We start from the raw sequence: 24,769 nt of genomic DNA, 5'->3' as shown, positions 1-24,769 counted from the left end.
CTTTTTGGTTCTGCTGGTGTTGTATTTACGTGTGTGTTTTTCTAGGAGCAAATACATTACTGATATTTCACAAGTTCTCATCCAGGTTAGGTACTATGTCTATCTTTGGGTGTACCTTTTTATAAACAAAAGTTAATTCTGGGCTTTTCCATTGTTTGTTAATAAAGTGATTCAGTTATTTTCAACCCAGGTTAACACAATTCAGGCTAAACTTGACTGAGGACGTCCTTATTCAGGGAAAATTGCATCTGATTTCCTTACTGTAACCAAGCCATCTTCTTCGCAGGGATTTTTAGCCACACATCCTTTCTTTAGCAGGAAAAATAAACCACCACACGGACCTACCAATAAGAATGGCTGTAAAAATAATTTTTTTTAATTTAACTGAGACCTCCAAGAAACTGCTGAATTTCAAGTCATTTGACTTTAGGACTAAGATGGGAGAAATAAATAGGATGTCTTGGATTTGTTTTATTTTATTCTTGCTAACTGTGTGAAATTAGGAACTGCAGAAATACCTTTATAAGAATCATGTACCAAACACATCCCATTTTTTTTTTTCCTAAATACAAATGATTTGCTCATCTCTGAGAAACTAGCAGTGATATTATAATTCTTTATACCCCAGGTCTCCTGTATAGGCACTCCGGAGCATGGGAGAATTTATCTCCGGTATTTTTCAGGGTAACTGAACTGTGATTATTTGAAAAGTTGTGCAATTACAGCCAAACTATCCAACAGATTTTTTTCTAGTCACGTTTTCAACTGAATAATATTTAGATGAACTTATTCAGGCACAGTATCAGTTCCAAAGAGGTGAAATTTTGGTGGCTTTTGTTTTCCTATTTCTGACCTCTTCCTTAGTTGGTGTTATTTTAACCACTTAGCATCAGCAAAATGGCTGCTTTGACAAACATAATTCCAGCAAAGCAAATTTTATCCAATTGCACCTGAAATGTTTTAGCATTTAAAGCACGATCTACAGACTGCTTCTTGCAGAACGAACCACAAATATAGTAAATATGGCATTTTCCCCCTTTCTCATCCCTCATTTAATGGGATTTCTCCAAATGAGGGTAGGAGGTGGTATTGGAAATGATCATCAAATATGGATATTGCCATTACTTTTAGAAGCATTTTGTGGTCTTTATTATTTTGGTGTCACCTCTCTGTTGAGAAAGAGAGTTGTTAGTACAGGAAACACTAAGTTACTTTAGGTGTCCACAGCAAATGGACCTTGCCAGTCAAAACAGTTTGTTGCCTTGTATAACTGCAACATCGTTAAAATGACCTAGTCTTTCTTTAGCTTACCATTTGGAGAACAAAATAGGAAAAGAGTTGAAAATTCTGTATAAATGTAAAATAGCATAAACAGAAATAAAAGGGAAAAAAGAAAAGAAATGAAGTAGCATTCTGCCTTTGAATCAACCTCTTGTTCCATCTCATCCTTTCCAGCTTGCCTCTGATAAGCAGACAAAACCAAAGTTCCCTTGCTTTAGAGTCTGCTCAGCCTTCTTCTAGAGCACAAAGGCAAGAGGGTATTTTGGATTCGTGGGTCCAGGTTCGTGGGTACAATTTCTAAATTTGTCCCGCAGCAGACTCTGAAGTTGAAGGTGTCTCTGATCTGAGTAGCTGCATTTCTGGGACTCAGAACACCCCACGCACACACATTGTTTATGAATGAATGGGGCATAAGGTAAACTGGAGTCCAGATTTCACTCTGTGAATGGTGGAATACCCGGGAGGATTTTACAGGGGATGGCAAAGTAGTTTTGAACAAAGAAATGCGAAATATTATTGGATAATAGTGTTTTAAATCCAAAACAATTAGGTGCATTTAACTTTATCATTGTTCTCTAAGAGGCTGGTGGAAACTGTCCTTTCCCATATAGCAATCAATCTTTTCACAGTGTGGCCTGTTGTTAATAGCCTTAAAACAAGATTAAATAAAACATGTTAAATATTGCAATTATTGTGGGAAATAAAATTATTTGGTGAGCATAATGGGGAGCAATTCAAGCATTTAACATGATCCAGGAAATGCTACTCCAAACAATTGCATTTGCTTTATGCATTTTTCCCCTTTGATTGCTGACAGATGCCTTTTTGGAAACAAACATCTAAATGGTTTGCTTTCAGTCAGAAAAAAATTTAACAGAAAGTGGCTACATGTTTTGAATTTAACTCTTGTCATTTGAATACTTCTTCCTACTGCACGTGAATGAATCTGAGGCAAAAACAGCACTCTTGTCAAGAAATGAGCCCATCCGGATTGGAACTTTCTTACTTCCTTGGAACGTGTTTTCTAAGAAGTAGGAATCCCCTTAGCTATGAAGTCAAATGGTGGGTTAAACTGCTGGGCATGGATGAGGAGTATGGCCTGACTGACTATGGGGGAACATTAGAACAGGAATCGTTTTCTCATAACAAGAGCCCCCCGGGGCAAAGAATGTCACTTTCCAGCCTCTTTCTGGCGGTCTGTGGCCAGTGCTACCAAATCAGCTACCCACCTGCCTTGGTTGAATGGAAGAACCTGGACTGAGGGACTGGGGCATTCCCATCTGTGTGTTTACTGCAGGGCATCTGGGTAAAGACTTTGAAGACTTCACTGCCAACAGGTGTGCAATACCAAGGCGAGTTTTTGGTTTTTGTTGTATGCTGCTAAAAGTCAACATGAAATGGAATATTAATGATTTTCAGAGGCTGGATAGCAGAGTCATTGGAAAGACAGTTTCTGAAGCCCAATTGCCCATATGCTGGCTTGGTTAGTTACTGTGTGACCACTCCCAGGTTACTTAACATCTGATTCTCTGAGTCCTGATCAGAAAAATGAAGATAGCAATTGTTATTAAATACATACATACATACATACACACACACACACACACATATATATAAAGTTAGTCGCAAAATATGCATAAAGTCAATAGTTCCTGATATGTAACAAGTTTTCAAGCAAAATTATTATTTTGTTATTGATGTTTTGTTACTATTATCCTTTGTGGAGGGAAACCCCTTTCTTTCTGCTTCTGGTTCTGCCCTGTGAGACTGGGTTAGGTCCCTTCACTCTGTGCTTCCATAAAAATCTGTGCCTTGCTCCATTCAGCTCTTAGCACCCTTTTCTGGAACCATCTGCCTCCCAGTCAGCCTTCCCTCCTGAACCTTGAGATGCTTGAGGGCAGGGCCTGTGTCTTGTTTATCTCAGTAGCTATGAGGTCAAACTCTATGATGGACAAACAGTAGGGGCACCTTAAATAGTGAGAGAAAGATGGTAAAAAGGCACAGAACATTAGCTGATTTGAAATTTGCATTCATCTCATATTTTAAGAGCCTTTTCATTTACCTTGGTTTGAACTACTGACCATTCTAGTACAACATCTGCCTTTACTAGTTAACACCCTTCTTCAAGACCCCAGTCTGCAGTGATGTCTAGCACCTTTGAATTCCTGTTGCCTTCCTTATCATCCACTGGTACTTGCAGAGACAGATTATACTCTTATTTGTCTTTAATGAACACAGGTCATTCATTTATTCATTCATTCAGTCATTTAGTAGAAACTTTTGCAATGTTGGCAACTACCTTTTTTTTTCCTTTTGAAGCTTTGTTCCTAGGGCTATTAGAAATTTGAAACTTAGGAGAAGAGCAACTTGATTTTGCATGCAATAGCTAACATTGAGTGCTTCCTCTTAGCTAGGCACCGTTGTAAGATTTTTCTTTTCAGATAGGTCCTATGAGGTTGGATCTATTACTAACCCTATTTTAAAAGCAAGAAAACAGGCTCTAAGAGTTGAAGCAACTTGTTTTGGGTCTTGGAGCTAGAGATGGAAGAAGTATTCAAGGCTAGAAATTATGACTCCAGAGCTTCACCAGGCTGGTGCTGCCTCCAAACCATGAAAGCACTCAGCACCTGCTAAGTGCTTGTTGAGGTACTTTCAGGTGTGATATACCATTTAAGCTCTACAACAGCCTAGAAGGTTAGTATTATTTTCAATTTGCAGGTCAAGATCCAAAAGGTAAGAGCCTTGCCTAATGACACATACGAAAGTTTGAAGAGCTGAGACAGCCTGGGACTTACTTGACAAGAAAGCCCATGCTTTTCCTGTTCTAGTTAGCTAGCTCTCAGAAGATTTTAAAAAATTTCTTTTGTATCATTGGTTGTTGAGCTTAATGAAACAACTCTCCAAATGTTTGAAAATAATGAAATTAGAAATGTACCCTGTTGCTGAAACTGAAGTTCAGTTTAGGGCAATGGGTATCTAAGACTTGAAAAAAAGCTTGTATGAAAGAGAGATTATCTATAGCCAAGGAAGGTCTTTTCTAACTTTAATCAGGTGGAAAATCCTAAAATGATGTTCAGGACATCACTGTCTAACACTGAAAATAAAAATGTCACTCACATGTAAGCTTTGGAACCAGAGGAAGAATCTACACAAAAGGATAGACAGTCTAGTTCTGCTGAAGCCTAGAAAAATGCCAAAGTCTCTGGTGGGAGATTTAGCCCTTTATGATGAAAGTATCAAAGTCTTTTGCACAGGTACTCATATTACTAGGCATGAGTGTGGGGACTTAAAAAAAAAACAAAATAAAACAGTGTCCCAAGTCACCTGGCATGGTTTTCTCACCGTATGGCAGAAGCAAATGCCGCAAAGCTGAAAAGGGCAGAATTGAAGAAAGTGCCAGGGGGTCCAGACAGCCCCATCCATTTTAATAATATGCCCAGAGATTGTCCAGATTTTTGATCTAGGATATGCATTTTTTTTGCTCAAGAAAAATATTGATAATATTTTTCAGCAGAAACTCACCCGCCTGTGCCCTGTGAAGAACTGGGTTTAGTGGCAGTTCTTGTTCTTCACTGCCATTTAGAAATTCTCTTTTATTTTCTCTGCATTTTCTGTCAACCAGCTGCCACCCAAGATTGGACTAAACCCTCTGCCCCCTGTTAAAAAGGAAAAAAAAAAAAAAAAAAGGAAAGGAAAAACATGCACACAACACAACCCTCTAATAAGTATATTCACAACTTCTATGCAAGGCGCTTAAGAAAACTAAAAGGTTAATATATTCCAACTAGATGTTGGGTATAGAATGTCAGATCTGTCAAATTTCATTATAACTTGCTGCTCATTGGAAAAGATTTGATTTCTTTTGCCACTGTCCTACTATGTTCAAGTCACAGACTGCCAGCAGCAGCTCACTGAAGACCACAGGCTGGCAGTGAGCGGGCTCGAGTGGGAAACCAGCCGCAAGGACCATCTGTTTCCGATTTCTAGCTGAGCCAAGATGTGCAGTGAAGTGCATTCCATTCACCAGGCCAGCTTCTCCCCTGCTCAAGTTATTAGTGTTACAAGTGAAATTATCTTTTCCAAACAGCAGGGGAGCTATAATCCTTATGGAACAGGACTTTACAATACACACAAGCACTCACAAAACACACACCCACAGACACACACACACACACACACACACCATTCAGCACCCTTTGTTCAAGTTGTGCGGAAGGCTTCTTGTAAATTTAATTATAGCCTTCATGGGGTTTATAAAGTATGTTTTATTAAGCATGATAACCTCTGCGGCAGCAGCATATACATTGGCCTCATTTAGTCTAATTGAATGATCAAGTATCTTTAGGATGCTTTTTGTGGGCATGGTTAAAAATGCCAAGATGGATGCATTTAAACCATCTTAAAATGCAACAGCTTTCAGAAGCATAATGGCTTTTTAGTAAAAATCAATGGAAGCCCTCGCTTGGCTGGCCCAAGTGAGCCCGTCTCACACAAGTAAACAGAGCGGAGACTGGTTAGCCAGCCATGGAGTCCTCAAGTGGACAAGTGACTGGTGTCCCCATGTAAGTTGGCAGACTGTAATAAGTTACATTCTTGTGAGTCGGGATTGATCTTTTGTCTCAAGATTGATCATTTCTATAGAAATTTTGAGGTAAAGAAGCAAGACTGATTGTGTGCTGGTATGATAACGATAGCAAAAGAAGTCAGGAGGCCTTAATTAATGAATGTCATACATATGAGTTTAGTAACAACAAATGCTTACCACCTGCTAGTTGGTCAGGATACAAATAAGAGAAATGTGGGACCTGCCATCAAGGAGTCTCCCAACTCTAGTGGAGGAGATAATGGAGCAGGCACCTCTGTTACAGTGCAGTGAAACTATGGTGGCTTCTACCATCATTCTTCTACATTCTTCATGCATGACCCTGGTTTGTCGTGCGTTCTCTGTAGGCTTCATCTGTAACGTGGAGAGGGCAATGGCTTACTTTCAGGTAATATTGCTGGAATGAAATTAACTTTGTAAAAAGATGAAAAGTCAGTGAAAGGAACTTAGCAGGTACCCTACATCCATTAGTTTCCATTCCTTTCTAGTTATCCCCTGAATACATGACAATCTCATGTATTGAAGACTGAACCTCCAGCAGGTTTCTCCTTTGTGGTTGAGCAGCACATTGAATCCAGGGAAGCTGCCTCTTTGGCAGGGTTGTGACTCTTTATTCACATCATTCAGCTCAGGCCACAGGGTTCTGAGAACCAGCCCTGCATAAGGCACCAGACAGTGTCATGAACAATTAGGCACTTAGTGTGTGCTTTTGTATGATATTTAATGAGAGACTGATTTTTCCAAAAAATAACTTTTTTTCTTTTCAAAGCAGAGATGGCATAAATTTGTTTAAAGTTAAGGGAATGACAATGCCTCTTATTTGGTAGATTAAGAAAATAAGACCCAGCAGAGAGAATCACCTGGAGTCACGCAGCAAGTTAGTGGCAGAGACAGGGCTCCAACCCAGAGGTCCTAATATTCAGTGCCTCTGTTGCCACTGAACCACTTGTTTCATAGCATTTGAAGAGCTGTGTCCTGGATTCTGTAATTCAGAATTACAGCTGGATTCAGAGGCACATGAGACCCAGCCACTGCTGCCTCTGCTGATTATATTATACACCTGGCAGTTGGGCCACCATGCTTTGTTCCTGTTTATGGACAGAAATGGAGGCATCTAGCACAGCCTGCTTATTGGGTTGATGGGAAAGGGAAGGACGAGTGTCCCAGGTGGGTGGCAAACTTTGAATCTTCGGTAAGGCTTAGTGGAGATTTATGTGCAAGAATTTTATTGGGGAGGCTTTCAAGATCAACACCTGCAGGAAAGGAAAAGGAGACCTGGGCAGAGGGAGGAGTTAAAAATCCATGCAGTTCCAGCAAAGATGTAGCTAATTATACAGGGAACCCAGAAGCTGGGATCTCCCTGCAGAACTGTACCAAATTGATCAAGGGGACCAGACCTTTGTACTCTTGCAATGACCAACCAATCATTAAGTGCAGCTTTGGGCTACACGAGTATTTCAGCCAAGACAAAGTCCAGAGGGGCTTTTAACTGAGAATTGTCAACTTCCAATGTTCCCAGTAGCTTCAGGGTATCTGGATGGTATGCCACAGGAGCTAACTGAACTTAGAGAAGTCAAATGGCTTTCTTAAGGACACCTGCCAAGTTAGTGGCAGACTTGGGCCTGGAGTTCATGAGTCCCAGGCCATAGCTTTTATTTATTTCCCAAATGGCAGGGAGAAGGCTTCATGCATTATTTGAACAGAATATACCCAGTACACCTCTTCTTTTCAAGACAGCTACATGTCTTTAAGAGAACATTGTGAACTGTCATATTCATTACCATAATGATTGCTTTGGGAATTACCAATTTACAAAGGATTGTCTGTTAATAGATAAATACAGAAAGAGAAAGTCATATTTGTGAGTGAGAAGATAAATCTGTGAGGGATCAGAGACAAGCTCTTGCAAGGACACATGTAGGAGCACCTTCTCCCGTGGAGATGAAACAGCGGGCAGGGAAAGGAAGCCAAGGCAATGAGAACAATGGTGGGCATTTCTTGGCTTTCTCTCCAGTGACTGGCGTCTTTCTGGTCATATACAAAGGTTCAGGAAATGAATGAAAGAGCTACTTGCAGACTGACACTAAACCCATGCAATCAGATCACTGTACCTCCCAGGAGCTTCTTGGTAGAATAATGTGTTGACATCTCCCTGGAGTCTTGGACCACCAGAGAAGAGAATTTGGGTGAGGAAAGTGGGAAGCAATGAAATGAAAAACTGATGTTTCTTAGTCCCTATATTTTCATCTCAAAGACGCTCTCCCATCTGAGCACTTGGTCAGAAATGATATGAAATTAAAATGTCAGCGTCAAAAAGGTTCTGTGCTGTTTGTGGCTGCTCCCATGCTACACTGGTAGAGGCGGGTAGTTATGATGGAGACCATATAGTCTGTAAATCTGAAATATTTACTATGTGGCTCTTTACAGAAAAAAGTTTGCTGACCCCTGGCCAAGTGAATGGGGCTTAGGGTTTGAAGTCCAACAGGCTTGGATTCAAATCCTGAGTCTTCAATATCTAAGTGTGACCTTCAACGAATTTCTTAAACTGCCTCTATGTTAGTTTGCCCACTTGAAAAATGGTCATAAAAACACTTTACAGGCTTGTAAAGATTGAAGAAGATACTGTCATATAAGCTCCTGGCGCTAGTAAGCCTGAAGTAAAATTATTTATTAAAAATAATTAATGACAGTTTCAATATTTTGAGCTATTAATAGCATTTGTGATAAGACAAATATGATAACATTGTGAAATGCCATATTCATTGCCAGAATATCTGCTTTGGGAATTATCAGATAAAAGGCATTGTATGTTAGTAGATAAGTGAGGAAAAAGAAAGTCCTATTTGTGAGTGAGAAGACAAAGCTGTGAGGGATCAGAGACAAGTGTTGCCAGAATTTCTCAAAAAAGAATAATTATAGCTGAAATTGATTGAGCGCCTACTATACCATGTTGCTTTGTCTTGTCTGATCATCATTTCAACCTATGAGTTAACGAGCATTGTCACTCAATTTTGCATATGAGGAGACTGAGGTTTAGAGAAGTTATGTAAATTAAACAACATAGACAGTAGGAGGCAGAGTCATGACTTGGGCCTGGAATGTTCTGATGCCAAAGTTTCTGCCTTAACTGCTGTGATTTTGTGAATGTCTTCTGATGAAAGCAAGCTACCGAGTTTCAGGACCTACAGTGGTTCCTGGTGATCGGCATGTTGGAATATCACTCTGAGTTCTGCAGAAGTGCTGATTTATGGAAATATTTGTTGCAACTTCCTATACCCGTTCTAGAGTCAGTCTTTCAGAGGCTTCTCAAGAGAACTACAACCAGGGTGACTCCTCGAGAATTATCCTATTAGGGGCGGCCCTGCCTGTGCTCTGTTACTTGGGTCTGGGGATACGGGTATTGCTGTACTGGGAGTGGATGAACGAGAGTATGCCTGTATGACTGGGATAAAATGCTGTGATTAATAAAATCTGTTTGGTCTGTAAGTATTATTTCTTGACATGGAAATAAGCTCATAAACTATTTTGCCAAAGACCAAACCTAAGCATAATGATCTCAATTTGGTAATTATGTGTGTATATATATACACTTTCAAAAAGATTGGAAAGGAATATGCCAGGATATTCAGTAGTTGCGTATATCTGGGTTCTTTATATTTCTAGAGTTCGAAAACAATGTTTGTATAATTGTGCAAAAATAAGAAAATACATCTTTTTATGCCTGGTGTGCTACAGTCTATGGGGTCATGAAGAGTTGGACATGACTGGGTGACTGAACAACAACAAGAAAATATGTATTATAAGTGATGTGGAACTATGTACCAAAACACTTAAAAATCCTTAAATTCCTTAATGTTATCATTTCACCTTGGTACACTGTCAAGGTAGATAAGTGCTTGGTAAATGTGGAACAACTATCATATACACAGATACATGTTCATTTTAGTGTCATTTGAAATAGTGAAGTTAGAAAAAACATTCAGCATGGCACAGCTACTCTCAAGTATGTTATGTAGCTATGAAAGAAGATGTTTGCAAATGGAAAATGCTTATAATACTGTAAACAAGCAGGATACAAAATGAACATACAGAACGAGTGTAGTTCAGTGAAAACTCAACAATCTATTCATTAAAAGACAGAAAGAGCACACATTCAAGTGTTAATGGTCATGTATATAATTGGTGGAATTATAATTTTTCTCCTTTTTCTGCTTGTCTGTGATTTCAAAAGTTCCTGTAATGAATGGATACTATTTCCATAATGGAAACAAATGTGCATAAAAACCTGTTAAAATTGGAGATCTGTGTCTATTGCTGATTAGTTTTAATGACCGCCCTCCTTGCTCCCACCCCACCCCCCAACAACTGATTGCTTCTCTGTTGCCTCTTTGCTTAGCTGGATACTTCCAGGTTCGGAGAAGGCAATGGCACCCCACTCTAGTACTCTTGCCTGGAAAATCCCATGGCTGGAGGAGACTGGTAGGCTGCAGTCCATGGGGTCGCTAAGAGTCAGACACAACTGAGCGACTTCACTTTCACTTTTCACTTTCATACATTGGAGAAGGAAATGGCAACCCACTCCAGTGTTCTTGCCCGGAGAATCCCAGGAATGGGGGAGCCTGGTGGCTGCCGTCTATGGGTCACACAGAGTTGGACACGACTGAAGTGACTTAGCATAGCATAGCATAGCATATTTCCCAGGTTATTCACAAGAAATTTAACAGGAACACCAAGCTGGGAACCAGGAGATATGGAATCTACCCAGGGCTGTGCCACTATCTCTCTGAATATTTCTGGCTGAGTCCCTTTTCTTCCCAGGGCCTCAGGTTCTTTATCTATAAAATGAAGATAACTTAGATGAGATCAGGGGTACCTGGAGATTGGGCTGAAAGAGAGAGAGAGGTCTCAATAACAGTATGTAGTGATTCATATTTATTTTCTTTTGTGTATCTTCTATAGATATTTTCTTTGTGGTTATCATGGGATTTATGTAAAACAGGCTATTTTAAGTTGATAACAACTTAATTTCATTCACAAATGAAAATTCTATTCTTTTGCCCACCTCTTGTGCTATTTATGTTACAAGTAACATCTTTTTAATATAGCATATCTATCCATTAACATATTTTTATAGTCATATTTTTATACTTTTGTCTTTTAGCTCCTTCAGTATATATTAAAAGTGATTTAATACCACCATTACAGCATTACAGTATTCTGTATTTGTCTATACATTTACCAGAGAGCTTTATAGTTTCATATAGTTTGATGTTGAATGTGATGTGAAGTCGCTTAGTCATGTCCGACTCTTTGCGACCCCATGGACTGTAGCCTACCAGGCTCCTCTGTCCATGGGATTCTCCAGGCAATAGTACTGGAGTGGATTACCATGATGTTACTGTATAGCAATCTTTTTAAAGGACTCCACTTAGCATTTCTTGTAAAGACAGGTCTAATGGTGATTAACTACTTCAGAAATTATTTATCTGGGAAACTCTTGACTTTTCTTTTTTGAGAGAGAATTTTCCTGAATATAGTATTCTTGGTTGGATTTTTTTTTTCTTTCAGTAATTTAAATATATCATTCCATTCCTTCTGGCCTTTAAAATTTCTTCTTTGAAATTTGTTGATAGTCTTAGGAAGGCTTCCTTGCAGTTTTCTCTTGCTGCTTTCAAAATTATGTCTTTGTCCTTGATTTTGACAATTTGATTGTAATGTGTCTCTGTGAATTTCTTTGGATTGATCCTAGTTGAGATCAGGTGCACTTCTTAAATTCAGGTGTCTGTTTCTTTCCCTAGATTGGGAAGTTTTTAAGCCATTATTTCTTCTTTTTTTCTTCTCTTCCTCTCTGAGACTTCTATAATACATATATCGTTCCACTCAGTGGTGTCCCATAAACCCCTTAAGCTTTCTTCATTCTTTTTTATCCTTTTATGTTTTGCTCATCTGACAGGATAATTTCAAATGACTTGTCTTCAAGTTCACTGACTCCTTCTTCTCAGTCAAGGCTGACATTGAACCCCTCTAGTGGATTTTTCTATTAAGTTATTGTATTCTTCAACTTCAGAATTTCTTTTTGTTTTTATTTATATTTTCTCTCTTTCTTTTGATATTCTCATTTTGTTCATGAATAAATTTTCCTGAGCTCACTGAGCGTCTTTTTGATGGATATTTGAAGATTTTTGTCAGGTAATTTGTATACTTCTGTTTCTGTAGGCTGGTTTCTGGAGACTTTATTCCTTTGATTGGGCCTTGTTTCTGTGTTTATTCACATGCATTGTGTTGAGCTTTGTCGTTCAATCATGAAGCTGTGTCTGACTCTTTGTGATCCCATGAACTGCAGCATGCCAGGCTTCCCTGTCCTGCACTATCTTTTGGAGTTTGCTCAAACTTATGTCCATTGAGTCGTTGATTTTATCTAACCATCTCATCTTTTGCTGCCCCCTTCTCCTCTGGCCCTCAATCTTTCCCAGCATCAGGGTCTTTTTCAATGAGTTGGCTCTTTGCATCATGTGGCCAAAACATTGGAGCTTCAGCATCAGTCCTTGCAATGAATATTGAGGGTTGATTTCCATTAGGATTGACTGGCTTGATCTCCCTGCTGTTCAAGGGACTCTCAAGAGTCTTCTCCAGCACCACAAGTCAAAAGTATCAGTTCTTTAGTGCTTAGCCTTCGTTTTGATCCAACTCTCACATCCATACATGACTACTGGAAAATCCATAGCTTTGACATCAAAGCTTTTTGGCAAAGTGATATCTCTGCTTTTTAATACGCTGTCTAGGTTTGTATTGAGCTTTACATATTTGAAAACACAGTTGCTTCTCTCACTCTTTATAGTCTGGCTTTGTACAGGAAAGATCTTCACTAACCAACATGGCTAGAGATTCTGGGGGCCTCTCAAACCTTTCCTGGGGTTGCCAATTAGAGAGGTTTATCAATTTTTTCCCCGGAACTTGTAGTCTCTTTGTTCCTCTGGTGTCTGTCTATGGTATCACAAGTTCTCTGGTGCTGCCAAAAATCACTGATTCTCTTTTGTTCTCTGTGGTCCCCAGGTGTCCAGGGTATGCCAGTTCCACAAGTGCTCTTGAGTCAGGCAAAAAAGAAACTAATCCCTCTGTGAGCCCCTTGAAAATCTGAATGCTGGATGCACATTCCACACTTTTCTTTCCCTCCTCAAGAAAGAAGCCACAAGAGTGTTTCCCTCTGATCCTGATGAGTTATGCTCATTTATTTCATGGTGTTACAAATTCTGTGATGTTGTCATAAACTGCTGAGCTCTCTTTGGTTCTCTGTGATGCCCAGATACTCAAGATATTCTGGTTCCTAATCATCACCTCACATCAGGTGAGACAGAAACAGTTTCTCAGGTAGCTGCCCTCCCAAAGCTGGAGTGTTGGACATATATTCCACTCTTCTCTTTCTATCCCAAGAGAGAATCCATGAGTTAGACTTTTCCTCTTGATTGCAACCTGCGCCAACTTGGGGAAGGAGGTGATGTGGTTGAAATAAAATGCCTTTTCTTACCCATTTCAATGTAGCTATTCTTGCTTTTGAGAATGCTTTGCTTGAAATACCGCAACTTTCTAATTTATAGGAATACCTATAAAAGCCTTTTGGATATTGTTTATAAAAGGATAAAAGCCTTTTATATATTGTTAAGTCAGGGAACAAGGTCTGGGGCTTCCTCTTCCACCATCATGCTGATGTCACTCTCTCATACCTCTTAGTGAGAAAAGAAAAGTTGCTTATATAGCACTCTCATGCACAAAAGCACACACTTCCTATTCCCTGACTCTCCTGCCTCTGGTCCCCTTATTTCCATAATCTTCCCACTCAGGTGCCTTTACTTCACTATTGCCTAGCCAATGAGCTCTGATATTTCCTGAATAGGTACTAAAGTGCCACATCTAGAGTCAAACCACAGGGGTTTCCTCTCTGGGATTTATATTGGAGGGCTGTGCGTATTACAAGCAAACCAAGAAAAGAGATTTATTCAAGAGCACATGGGCACCTTTGTTTCTTAGGATCTGTTGTTGAGTGGCTGACACAAACCTTTAACCCTATATATCTTCTTTTATGACTAACACCTTTCAGGTCTCAAAGAAAAACTTTTTTGCATGTCTATGTCCATGAGATTTGAGCACAATATTTTTTCAAATGGAACCACTGTTTGAGATGATAGCTCACTTCTTCATATGGCAACAAATTTCATTGTTAAGCCTTCCAGGAGAATACTACAAAGTGAGGAATTAAATGACTATTAATTAAGGTTTATAAAATATTATTTGCATTACATCCAATGATTTGGGACTTAGATTGCAAAATATTTGTTAAGTATTTACAGCCCTCTTTTAACGATGTCAGTTGCATAATACTGGTGGATCCTGATGATCTAAACAGTGGTTTTCAACCCTGATGTACATTAGAATCACCAAGAGAGCTTAAAAAACAATAAAACAAACAAATGTACTTGGGCCTCACCCCAGACCAATTAAATCAGTCTCCAGAGATAGGGTCCATAAAATGCCCGTTTTTTTGGTAAAGCTTCTCAGATTATTTTAATGAGTAGCCGAAAACAGAAACAATTGGCTGAAAGGAAAAAGTGAAGAATTTGATTTCCAATCATGTCCCTGCTTCTGTCTCTCAAGTGACACTGATATTCTTGGTGTTCAGTGTCCATACCCATTCTACTGTGGTTCTTGTAGATTGCACAGTTACCCTTTCTGCTGCTTTTACAAACCATCTCAACCTTTATCATCCAGCTAGTAACTTTAAAAAGTTTTATTTATTTGTTTTTAGCTATGTCAGGGCTTAGTTGCAGGATGCGGGACCTTTCAATGTGGCACATGTACTTCTCTCTAGCTGTGGCATGGAGGCTCCAGAGAGCACAGGCTCAGTAGTTGTGGTACAGGGACTTAGTTGCCCTGCAACATTGACCAGGGATTGAACCCATGTCCTTTGCATTAGAAGGTGGATTCTCAACCAGTGGACCACCAGGAACATCCCATCCAGCTAATGTCTAATTTTGTCTGCAGACCTTGCTTTCATTGCCCTACCTTTTAGTGACTGCTTCTTCTGTAATTTCCTCTAATTTTAACACATGTATACCCATCAACGAGAGCAGGAACAATGCTGTGTCCATCTGTATGTCACATCACAAGCAGTGTTTGCCCATGGCGGGTTTTCTGGAAATGCTTGCTCTTGGTGACTGTGCTTTCCTTAGGGAAGGTGGACAGATTCCATTTTGCAGAGGTAGTGAGGAACTGGAGGAACACAAACTCTTTTTCTTTCAGTTTGAGGCGTCTTTAGAGTGAAGGTGAAAGTCCAGCATTTTGGGAAGGATCCTGCCTGTATTGATAGGGTTTTCCATTTTATCCGGTTTCTTCTACTTCCATGCCATGGTGAGGTGTTGGATCAGGCACAATGTTTGTTATAATGACAAAGAGCTTAAGCCAAAATTCACTGCTATGACAGGGGCCTGGACTAGACCATAGCTTGGAAATTTATCTCTTGTTTCTATATCTCCTTTGCATGCATGCGAAGTCACTTTAGTCGTGTCCAACTCTGTGATCCTATGGACTGTAGCCCCTTCTCTGTTCATGGGATTTCCCAGGCAAGAATACTGGAGGGGGTTGCCATCCCCTCCTCCAGGGGATCTTCCCAACCCAGGAATCAAACCCTTGTCTCCAATGTCTCCTGCTTTGGCAGGTGGGTTCTTTACCACTAGCGCCTCTTGGGAAGACCTTAGATCATCTTTGCTAAGCTAAGTCACTTGATGTTCCCTTTCTTGGAAAAGGAATCTTAATGCTATTCACACACTCATGTGGACCATTTTGATATTCATTCAACCATTCATCTCTTCATAACTCATTTGTTGAGTACCTTGTGTGCCAGTTCTGCTTCAGGCCCTGTGAAGCCTCAGTAGGGCCTATCTGCCAGCTAGATACCGACAGCTTTCAGAACTGGGATGTAGAGAGTAATAGTAATTCCTTACATTTTTTTCCTACAGTTTATTTAGCTCAACTGTGCAGAGTAAGCACATTTAGAAAAATGAATCATTCCTGAAATAGAAAAACATAATCTTTGTGAGGGCTTCCCTGGTGGCTCAGATGGTAAAGAATCTGCCTGCAGTACAGAAGACCTGGGTTCAGTCTCTGGGTTGAGAAGATCTACTGGAGAAGAGATGGTTACCCACTCCAGTGTAGCCTGGAGAATTCCATGGACGGAGGAGCCTGGCAGGCTCTAGTCATGGGGTCGCAGAGCTGGAAATGACTGAGTGACTAACACTTTTCAATCTTTGCAAGTGTTTATGAGTGCAAGGTAAATAGATCCAGGATTCACACAAACACAGAACTATAAATATAAGGCACATGGACATATGATGCGTCTTGATAATGCATATGTAGAACCTTATAATATGTCCGTTTCAAAACTAAATATTAAAATTCTCTTTAAAGATGCCAACAAGTGGCTAATTCATGGTAATTTCATCCCACTATAAAACTTACAATTCCAAGTACAACTGATACATAATTTTCAATGCTGATATTGAAGCCTCAAGTTAGGAATTGGATAATTACTGTGAAATTACATGGCTTTTGGTTTCTTTACACACTGACAGTGGTGACAGGAGGAGGGTTGGGTTCATTTTGTACAGTTATAAATTATTCACCTTTTATGCTGGAGTTCTTGATTTTGCATTCATATATTCAAGTAATATCTCATTTTGTAAGCATTTGCCCACGGCTGAAAAATAATAGAGTCTAATGAAAACAAAACCAAGTTATTGGCCTTTGCTTTACAATGTTCTTGAAAAGAGAATCTCATTTTAAAATTGTCATTTCTAATCTCCAGATCTTTTGGTGACCTAACGAATTCATTTGAATTTTGGAGGTTAAACTGTTTTGTTTGTTTGTTTGTTTGAAGATTCTGCGACTGTGACTTAGGCATGATGCATATAATTCCAAGAAAATTTGAAAGGAGTTTGTTGTTGTTTAGTTGTTAAGTCATGTCTGACTCTTTTGTGACCCCATGGACTGTACGCTCCTTTGTCAATGGGATTTTTTAAGCAAGAATACTGGATTGGGTTGCTGTTTCCTTCTCCAGGGGATCTTCCTGACCCAGGGGTCTTCCCAACCCAGGGATCAAACCTGTGTCTCCTGCATTGGAGGCAGATTCTTTACCACTGAGCCGCCACATAGAGCTATATTGGAAATACGAGCAAAGGAAATTTGTACCCAGCTTCTGATGCTATTGCTGACTTGTATAAAGGGTATCAGTAATTTTTGCTTGTTCATTACCTTTTCTACCTTCTGGGAGTCATTATCCTCCCATGATGTATTGTCCTGTTGGGAAAGTCAGCAAGGTACTCTGCCATCCCCAGACAGAAGGTGAGAAGGCAGTTCACACTAATCCATTTCTGATCTTATGCTTGGGAATTTGAATACTGAGTGGGATGGAGAGATGAAAAGTGGAGCTGACTCATTGTGTAAGCTTAAAAGAGACAACACTTCTGCTTAGATTCACAGAAAATCTATGGTTTTTTATATTTCTAAAGTTTTGTTTTTAATGTTTGCCTAGGACTCTCTGTTTTTTCATACCTTTAATATATTCCTTTTATCTGGGTGTTGGGGCAGAGTCTGATGTTATACTGAACTTATTTGTGATGTTTACAATCCAAGAACCCTAACAGAACTTGGAATTTCAGAGACAATCATAGACTCAGAGGTTTTACATCTAGAGCATACCCAGGAGATCATTTATTCCAACCTTTTCCTTTTACAGATAAAGAAATAGAAGCCTAGAAAAGAGGTGACTTGTTCAAGGCCATATAGATATTTGTTGGTAGAGCAGGAAATAGAACTAAATTTGTTCAGTTTTACCAATGTACATTGTTTGAGTTAGATCCATAAATTTTAAGGATATGAGAAAACTCAAAGAAGAATCTAGTCCATTTACTCAATTTAGATAATCCATTTTTATCATTTTATAGGTGAGGTGGGATTTGGAATTTGCCTAGTTTTGTAGATATCAGATCTTTTTTTTTTTTTTTTAAATCCATGCTTACTCAGATTTTTATTTGGGAACTATCTCACTCAAACTCTGACTCTACATGATTCCAGTGGGACTGACCTTACTCCTAGGGATAGATACATGAAAAAGGTCTGGTTAATCAAAATGCTGCATTTCTATGGCCACAATTATTAGTGACCACTTAACTAAAGCTATGGCATGGAAGCCAATGAGCATCAGCCTTGTGAGTTTTGCTAGAATTATTGAGAAAGAGAAGTTCTCTTTCCACTGGTCTATAAACCAGTGGCCCAACAGCAAATAAATGAGACATTTGAATAAGGTGATTCACAGAAGGTCTATTTACAAAGGAACTTTGAACAGAAGTACTATTAGAGATACTTCAGTATCCTGAGGCTAGTAAGAGTGGAAGAGCTGTCTCCCTCAGTCAAAGTGATGAGAAGGAGCAGTTGTATACAATCAGACAGAGTCAAGTAGAAGAAACCACTTTGTCTGGTCACGGACACAGACAATTCAGTCTGACCTTTGAGGGAGGAAGCCAGCTGAATGAATACCTTGCACATATTCTCTTTCCTCTCTCTTCCTTCCATAGTCTTGCTGTTGTTTAGTCACTAAGTCATGTCCAGTTCTTTGCGATCACATGGACTGTAGCTCACTAGGTTCCTCTGTCCATGGGACTTCCTAGGCAAGAATACTGGAGTGGGTTGCCATTTCCTTCTCCAGAGGATCTTCTTGACCCAGGAATGGAACTCATGTCTCCTGCATTGGCAGACAGATTCTTTACCACTAAGCCACCAGGGAAGCCCTCTTCCGTAGCTGTGCTGTGCTGTGCTTAGTTGCTCAGTCGTGTCCAACTCATTGCGACCCCATGGATTGTAGCCTGCCAGTCTCCTCTGTCCATGGGGAGTCTCCAGGCAAGAATACTGGAGTGGGTTGCCGTGCCCTCCTCCAAGGGATCTCCCCAACCCAAGGATTGAACCCAGGTCTCCTACATTGCAGGCAGATTCTTTACTGTCTGAGCTACCAGGGAAGCCCAAGAATACTGGAGTGGATAGATTATCCCTTCTCCGGGTGATAATCCCAACCCAGGAATTGAACCGAGGTCTCCTGCATTGCAGGCAGATTCTTTACCAGCTGAGCTAAGCTACCCGGGAAGCCCCTCTATAGTGCACTATTGGCCAAACTTTCTGAAATCTGGAGGACATAAAAATCTTTCATGTAGTCCATACAAGACAGTGTTCCAGGGTGCAGAGCAGAATGGATAAGAGTGGAGAATGGGTATAAAGGGGCAAAGGGAAAATGTATGGTGTAGCTGGAGATACTAAGCTGTTGTGATAACATTATTTTGGAGCAATCTGAGTTTTTCCAGCTTTATTGAGGTATAATTAACAAAACTGTGAGATACTTAGTGTACATTGCAATGATTTGATATACATACACATTGTGGAAGGATTTCTTGAATTTTTAATTTTCCTAATTTCTTGACAGGTTTTCTTGGCATTTAGAAAAGCATAATTTTATCAAAAGATTCCAGAAAGGAATTCTAACATGGAAATAGTAGTATACACACCATGTCTACCAACTTGTTCTTGATTTGTTCCTATAGTCTAGGTGAAGCAAATCTAAACTTCCTACAAAGCTAGCTTCTCATATAATTAAAGTCACATCTCATGTACCTGCTTGTGTATTCTTTCCTAGGCAAAGCAATCCTATTTCTACCCATATTCTTGGATGCTTTCCAGTCTTTTCACCATCTTTCCCTAAAACTATTAAGAAGGAAGTATTGTTTTTATTGGCAAAGAATGCTCAGAGGAATTGGAGTTTAAGGCCCTCAGGTTCACTGGAATATTCTCATATACATTGTCTCTATTTCAAGGGGTTTTATCCTTTCCCATTTAGTACCTAAACTTTAACACAGGACCCTATGAGCTTGTGATACATTTTGTGTTATAATTCAGCTACCTTTAGAATTAGATTTTTGGTTTGGTTTTCTGAAATCTCCACTTGTGGCTATAAGAGATAGTGGTATCTTTTAATGTAGCCATAGAAGATTTCTGGTTCCTTAATCAAATTTTGAGCTGGGAGTTTAAAGCATTAAGTTCATTTTCTCCTCATGTTCTCCTTTACTCTTAGGAACAACCTACCAACTCATTGGGCTTCCCAGGTGGCTCAGTGGTAAAGAATCTGCCTGCAGTACAGGAGTCGTGGGTTCAATCCCTGGGTTTGGAAGGTCCCCTGGAGAAGGAAATGGCAAAAAAAAAAAAAAAAGAAGGAAATGGCAACCCATTTCAATATTCTAGCCTGGAAAATTCCCTGGACAGAGGAGCCTGGTGGGCTACAGTACATGATGTCACAAAAGAATCAGACATGACTTAGTAACTAAATAACAACCACCAACTCACTATTTTTTACTAAAATACTCTACGACAGCAGCTAGTTGGCCATTCAAAGACTTCTCGTATATGGGCACTTGATTCTAGGTGCTACAAGATGATAATTTAGGAAAAGATTTTTCCACTTCATGCTGTGGATGAGCAGTATTTCTTTTACCACTAGCAACTGGGTCATTGATGCCTTTGGATCTAGTCAGGAGAACTAAGGTCTTAAGTTAGGGGAGGGAAATGTATAGGGTGAAAAATTTAAGGGGTACTTGCACAACCCTGAGAGTGAATGTCTTCTTCATATTTACATTCTGGATAACTTTCTTGCCTTGTCCTGGTCCCTGGACTCCAAAGAACCGATTCCAGATTTTGTTTCCCTTTGAAACCACCTCAGCTTTCTATTACTTCACGACAAGATACCTACACAGTTAGTCATTATTTATTTGTGATTCTGTAGACTGGAAATTTGGGCTGGGATAGATAGCATATTCAAAAGCAGAGACATTACTTTGCCAACAAAGGTTCGTCTAGTCAAGGCTATGGTTTTTCCAGTGGTCATGTATGGATGTGAGAGTCGGACTGTGAAGAAGGCTGAACGCTGAAGAACTGATGCTTTTGAACTGCGATGTTGAAGACTCTTGAGAGTCCCTTGGACTGCAAGGAGATCCAACCAGTCCATTCTGAAGGAGATCAGCCCTGGGATTTCTTTGGAAGGAATGATGCTAAAGCTGAAACTCCAGTACTTTGGCCACCTGATGTGAAGAGTTGACTCATTGGAAAAGACTCTGATGCTGGGAGGGATTGGGGGCAGGAGGAGAAGGGGACAACAGAGGATGAGGTGGCTGGATGGCATCACTGACTCGATGGACCTGAGTCTGAGTGAACTCCGGGAGTTGGTGATGGACAGGGAGGCCTGGCATGCTGTGATTCATGGGGTCGCAAAGAGTCGGACACGACTAAGCGACTGAACTGAATCCATACAATATTGGGCTCACTCATGCATATAAAGTTGGTTGGTTTGTTTTCTAGAGGGTGGCTGGCCTAGATGGCCTCACTTATATATATAGGATTTAACTGGGACACAACTGGCATGGCTACAGCAGTTGGGATGACTGACCTTGTCTACTTCTGCATGGTCACTCTCATCAAGCGGTGTTTCGTCCCCAAGGAGACTACCCTGGGCTTTTTCATAAGTGTCAATGAGAAAGACCAAGAGAATAAGAATGGAAATGGTACATGCACAAGGGTGAGAGTAGAAGCACTAAGAAACAATATAATATTACCTCTCTTGCTTTCAATTGTCAAAGCAAGTCACTGGGCCACCCCAGTTGAAAAAAGTGAGGAAGTTGACTCTTGGCCTTCATGATAGGAACTTCAAAGGAATTCATAGTCATTTTTACCCCTTTTACTCCCACCCCAGTTTATCCTCTGGGCATACTTATTTACATTGGTCCCACATACAAAATACATTTATCCTCTCATTATGGGATCAGTTCAGTTCAGTTCAGTCGCTCAGTTGTGTCCGACTCTTTGTGACCTCATGAATCGCAGCATGCCAGGCCTCCCTGTCCATCACCAACTCCCGGAGTTCACTGAGACTCATGTCCATCGAGTCAGTGATGCTCTGTTGTCCCCTTCTCCTCCTGCCCTCAATCCCTCCCAGCATCAGAGTCTTTTCCAATGAGTCAACTCTTCGCATGAGGTGGCCAAAGTACTGGAGTTTCAGCTTTAGCATCATTCCTTCCAAAGAAATCCCAGGGCTGACCCCCAAAGTCTCATTTCACTATGGCAAAGTCCTGAAGTCATTATCTCACTATTGCAGATCCATCAGATCTAGGTGGAGATGAAATTCCTCTAATGCAGCTTCTTAGGGGTAGCTGCTCCTGATTCAAAGAACTATTAACTGAAAAGACAAGATATCTATCTCTCACACATACAGGATACAATGATGAGATAGAGAAAGGATAGCTTTAAAAGACATATTCACAAAGGGGAGGCTTGCAGGAATAGTAAAGAATTTTCATAGAAATTCAGAATCCAGCAGAGCACATACTCTCAGAGTCCCCTACTCTATTGATGGAGCATGTTCACTGACAAAGGTTCAGTTTTGAACCCGTCCTGTATATAATTTTCTAACCCACTGTTCTCCTTTGCTTTTTATTATCTTCTGTTTCGGTAGAACTCTCTGAGATCTTTCTCCTCCTCCTCCTCCTTCTTCTTCTTTTTTTTTGATAAGAACTGGCTTGTGTTTACAACTGAGTGCATTGTCAACCTACTTTCTGCCCAGACAAAGTTTGGTACCCAGAGGAATTTTTTCACTTTGAATGGTTTATACTCTTTTTTTTGTCCAATTCGGCAGTGCTTTTGTTAGTACAAGTTTCTTTAAAAATTTTGTGGGTTTCCATGTATCTCCCTCGGGTTTAGTTCATGTCTAAAATCTATATCTTTTTGAGAAATACCTTTCTTTTGAGAAATACTTCTCAATCTGCAAGTCAGACTATTACGGGTAACACGCTTAATACTTTTGAGTCCTCTTTACTTAGAAAATCCATTAGTCACTAATTTAAAATTTCCTGAGGTCTTAACATAGCTTCTTATGGTCACATGTTTAATTTAATCATTACTCAGAGACTAATTCTTAATTTAAGAAGTTTTTGCTGGCTACAGAGACTAAGGAATAAAAAAATTAACTTTATTTTCTAATTCAGCAAATCCTAAATTGCATATGTATCACACACACACAGGTGTTCTGCTTATAACAGTCTGATTTGCATATGTAGTTTTAACAATTCTGCTTGAAAATGGGTCATTTTTCTTTTTAGCTCATATTTCTCTTCCTGCAACTTGTATGCAGATAAAAGATGACAATTGACACTTTCAACATCCTGCTTGGAAATGTTTTAGGCGGATCAACAAGGTTATCCAGTACATTTTCTGTCTTCCAAATCACCGTAAGTGACAGCCTTGTCGGTTGTTTCACCGCCATATAATACTGATTGCCCTTTATCTGGCCTCAGATTTACTCACTGATCTTTTAGCCTCTGCAAACATTGTCCTAGTTGCTCTTCCAACCTCTGCTTGCTGCTATCTCAAAGAAAATGCTATATATTGTAGATTTTATACTGTGGTAGCTTTTGACTTCCAATCAGAATTTTCTGTATGCCTTAAGGATCAGTCAGGGAAGCAGAGTTCCTGTGACTGTTCAGATAAGAAACGGAGTAGAGGAATTAGACCTGATACAATTGTGGAAGGAGCTAATGAAGTGATGGGCCAACAGAGGGTTGGAGTATCTGAGAAATATGTTGCTAACCAATCTTTTTTAAGTGTTGATACAAAAGAACAACTTGGAGCTTCCCAGGGGTACCTGAGAAGTCATGCATGACTGCTGGAGTGAGACCTCAAGGGAGCAACTTGTGAGGAATGAAATCAATTAGAAGTTGTCTTTGCATATCTACTGCCGTCAACTGTCTGGTGGTGACCCTGGGACAAGCTATTGTTTAGCAGAGCCCAAGGTCCAGAAGAAGAGCTTGATATGTAGAGAAGTGAGGACACGCTGGAACCACTGGGAACCTCTATGTTTGTCACTGATCACAATAAGACCTTCAGGGGGTGATGGCCACTCTTCTACTTCTGCTCCTCAAATCTCACACAGCTTCCTCTTTTCAGTTCAGTTCAGTAGCTCAGTCGTGTCCGACTCTTTGCGACCCCATGAATCACAGCATGCCAGGCCTCCGTGTCCATCACCAACTCCTGGAGTTCACCCAGACTCACATCTATTGAGTCAGTGATGCCATCCAGCCATCTCATCCTCTGTCGTCCTCTTCTCCTCCTGCCCCCAATCCCTCCCAGCATCAGAGTCTTTTCCAATGGGTCAACTCTTCGCATGAGGTGGCCAAAGTACTGGAATTTCAGCTTTAGCATCATTCCTTCCAAAGAAATCCCAGGGCTGATCTCCTTCAGAATGGACTGGTTGGATCTCCTTGCAGTCCAAGGGACTCTCAAGAGTCTTCTCCAACACCAAGGCGCTCAGCCTTCTTCACAATCCAACTCTCACATCCATACATGACTACAGGAAAAACCATAGCCTTGACTAGACGAAACTTTGTTGGCAAAGTAATGTCTCTGCTTTTGAATATGCTATCTAGGTTCGTCATAACCTTCCTTCCAAGAAGTAAGCGTCTTTTAATTTCATGGCTGCAATCACCATCTGCAGTGATTTTGGAGCCCAGAAAAATAAAGTCTTACACTGTTTCCACTGTTTCCCCATCTATTTCCCATGAAGTGATGGGACCGGATGCCATGATCTTCGTTTTCTGAATGTTGAGCTTTAAGTCAACTTTTTCACTCTCCACTTTCACCTTCATCAAGAGGCTTTTTAGTTCCTCTTCACTTTCTGCCATAAGGGTGGTGTCATCTGCATATCTGAGGTTATTGGTATTTCTCCTGGCAATCTTGATTCCAGTTTGTGTTTCT

General features: G+C 40.1%; 1 long non-coding RNA gene across 3 annotated transcripts in view; it reads left to right on the top strand.

Annotated features, from left to right (window-relative positions):
* The window catches only part of LOC147375477 (uncharacterized), a 166,345-nt gene that overhangs the window by 3,710 nt on the left and 137,866 nt on the right, over positions 1–24,769 (top strand). The window contains exon 1 of one of the 3 annotated variants that reach the window (XR_015160155.1): positions 6,101–6,272. The exons of the other annotated variants lie outside the window; for them this stretch is intronic. This is a non-coding gene — a long non-coding RNA (uncharacterized LOC147375477). Of the gene's footprint in view, positions 1–6,100; positions 6,273–24,769 lie in introns of those variants that run through there. 3 annotated transcript variants of the gene reach the window in all.

This window comes from Bos grunniens, chromosome 3 (genome assembly GCF_055505025.1).
Source record: "Bos grunniens cultivar Pamir isolate PY7600 chromosome 3, Bosgru_T2T1.0, whole genome shotgun sequence".
Classification (NCBI taxonomy): Eukaryota; Metazoa; Chordata; class Mammalia; order Artiodactyla; family Bovidae; genus Bos; species Bos grunniens.
The sequence above is the reverse complement of the archived record's forward strand: the minus strand, read 5'-3'. Positions and strand labels throughout refer to the sequence as shown.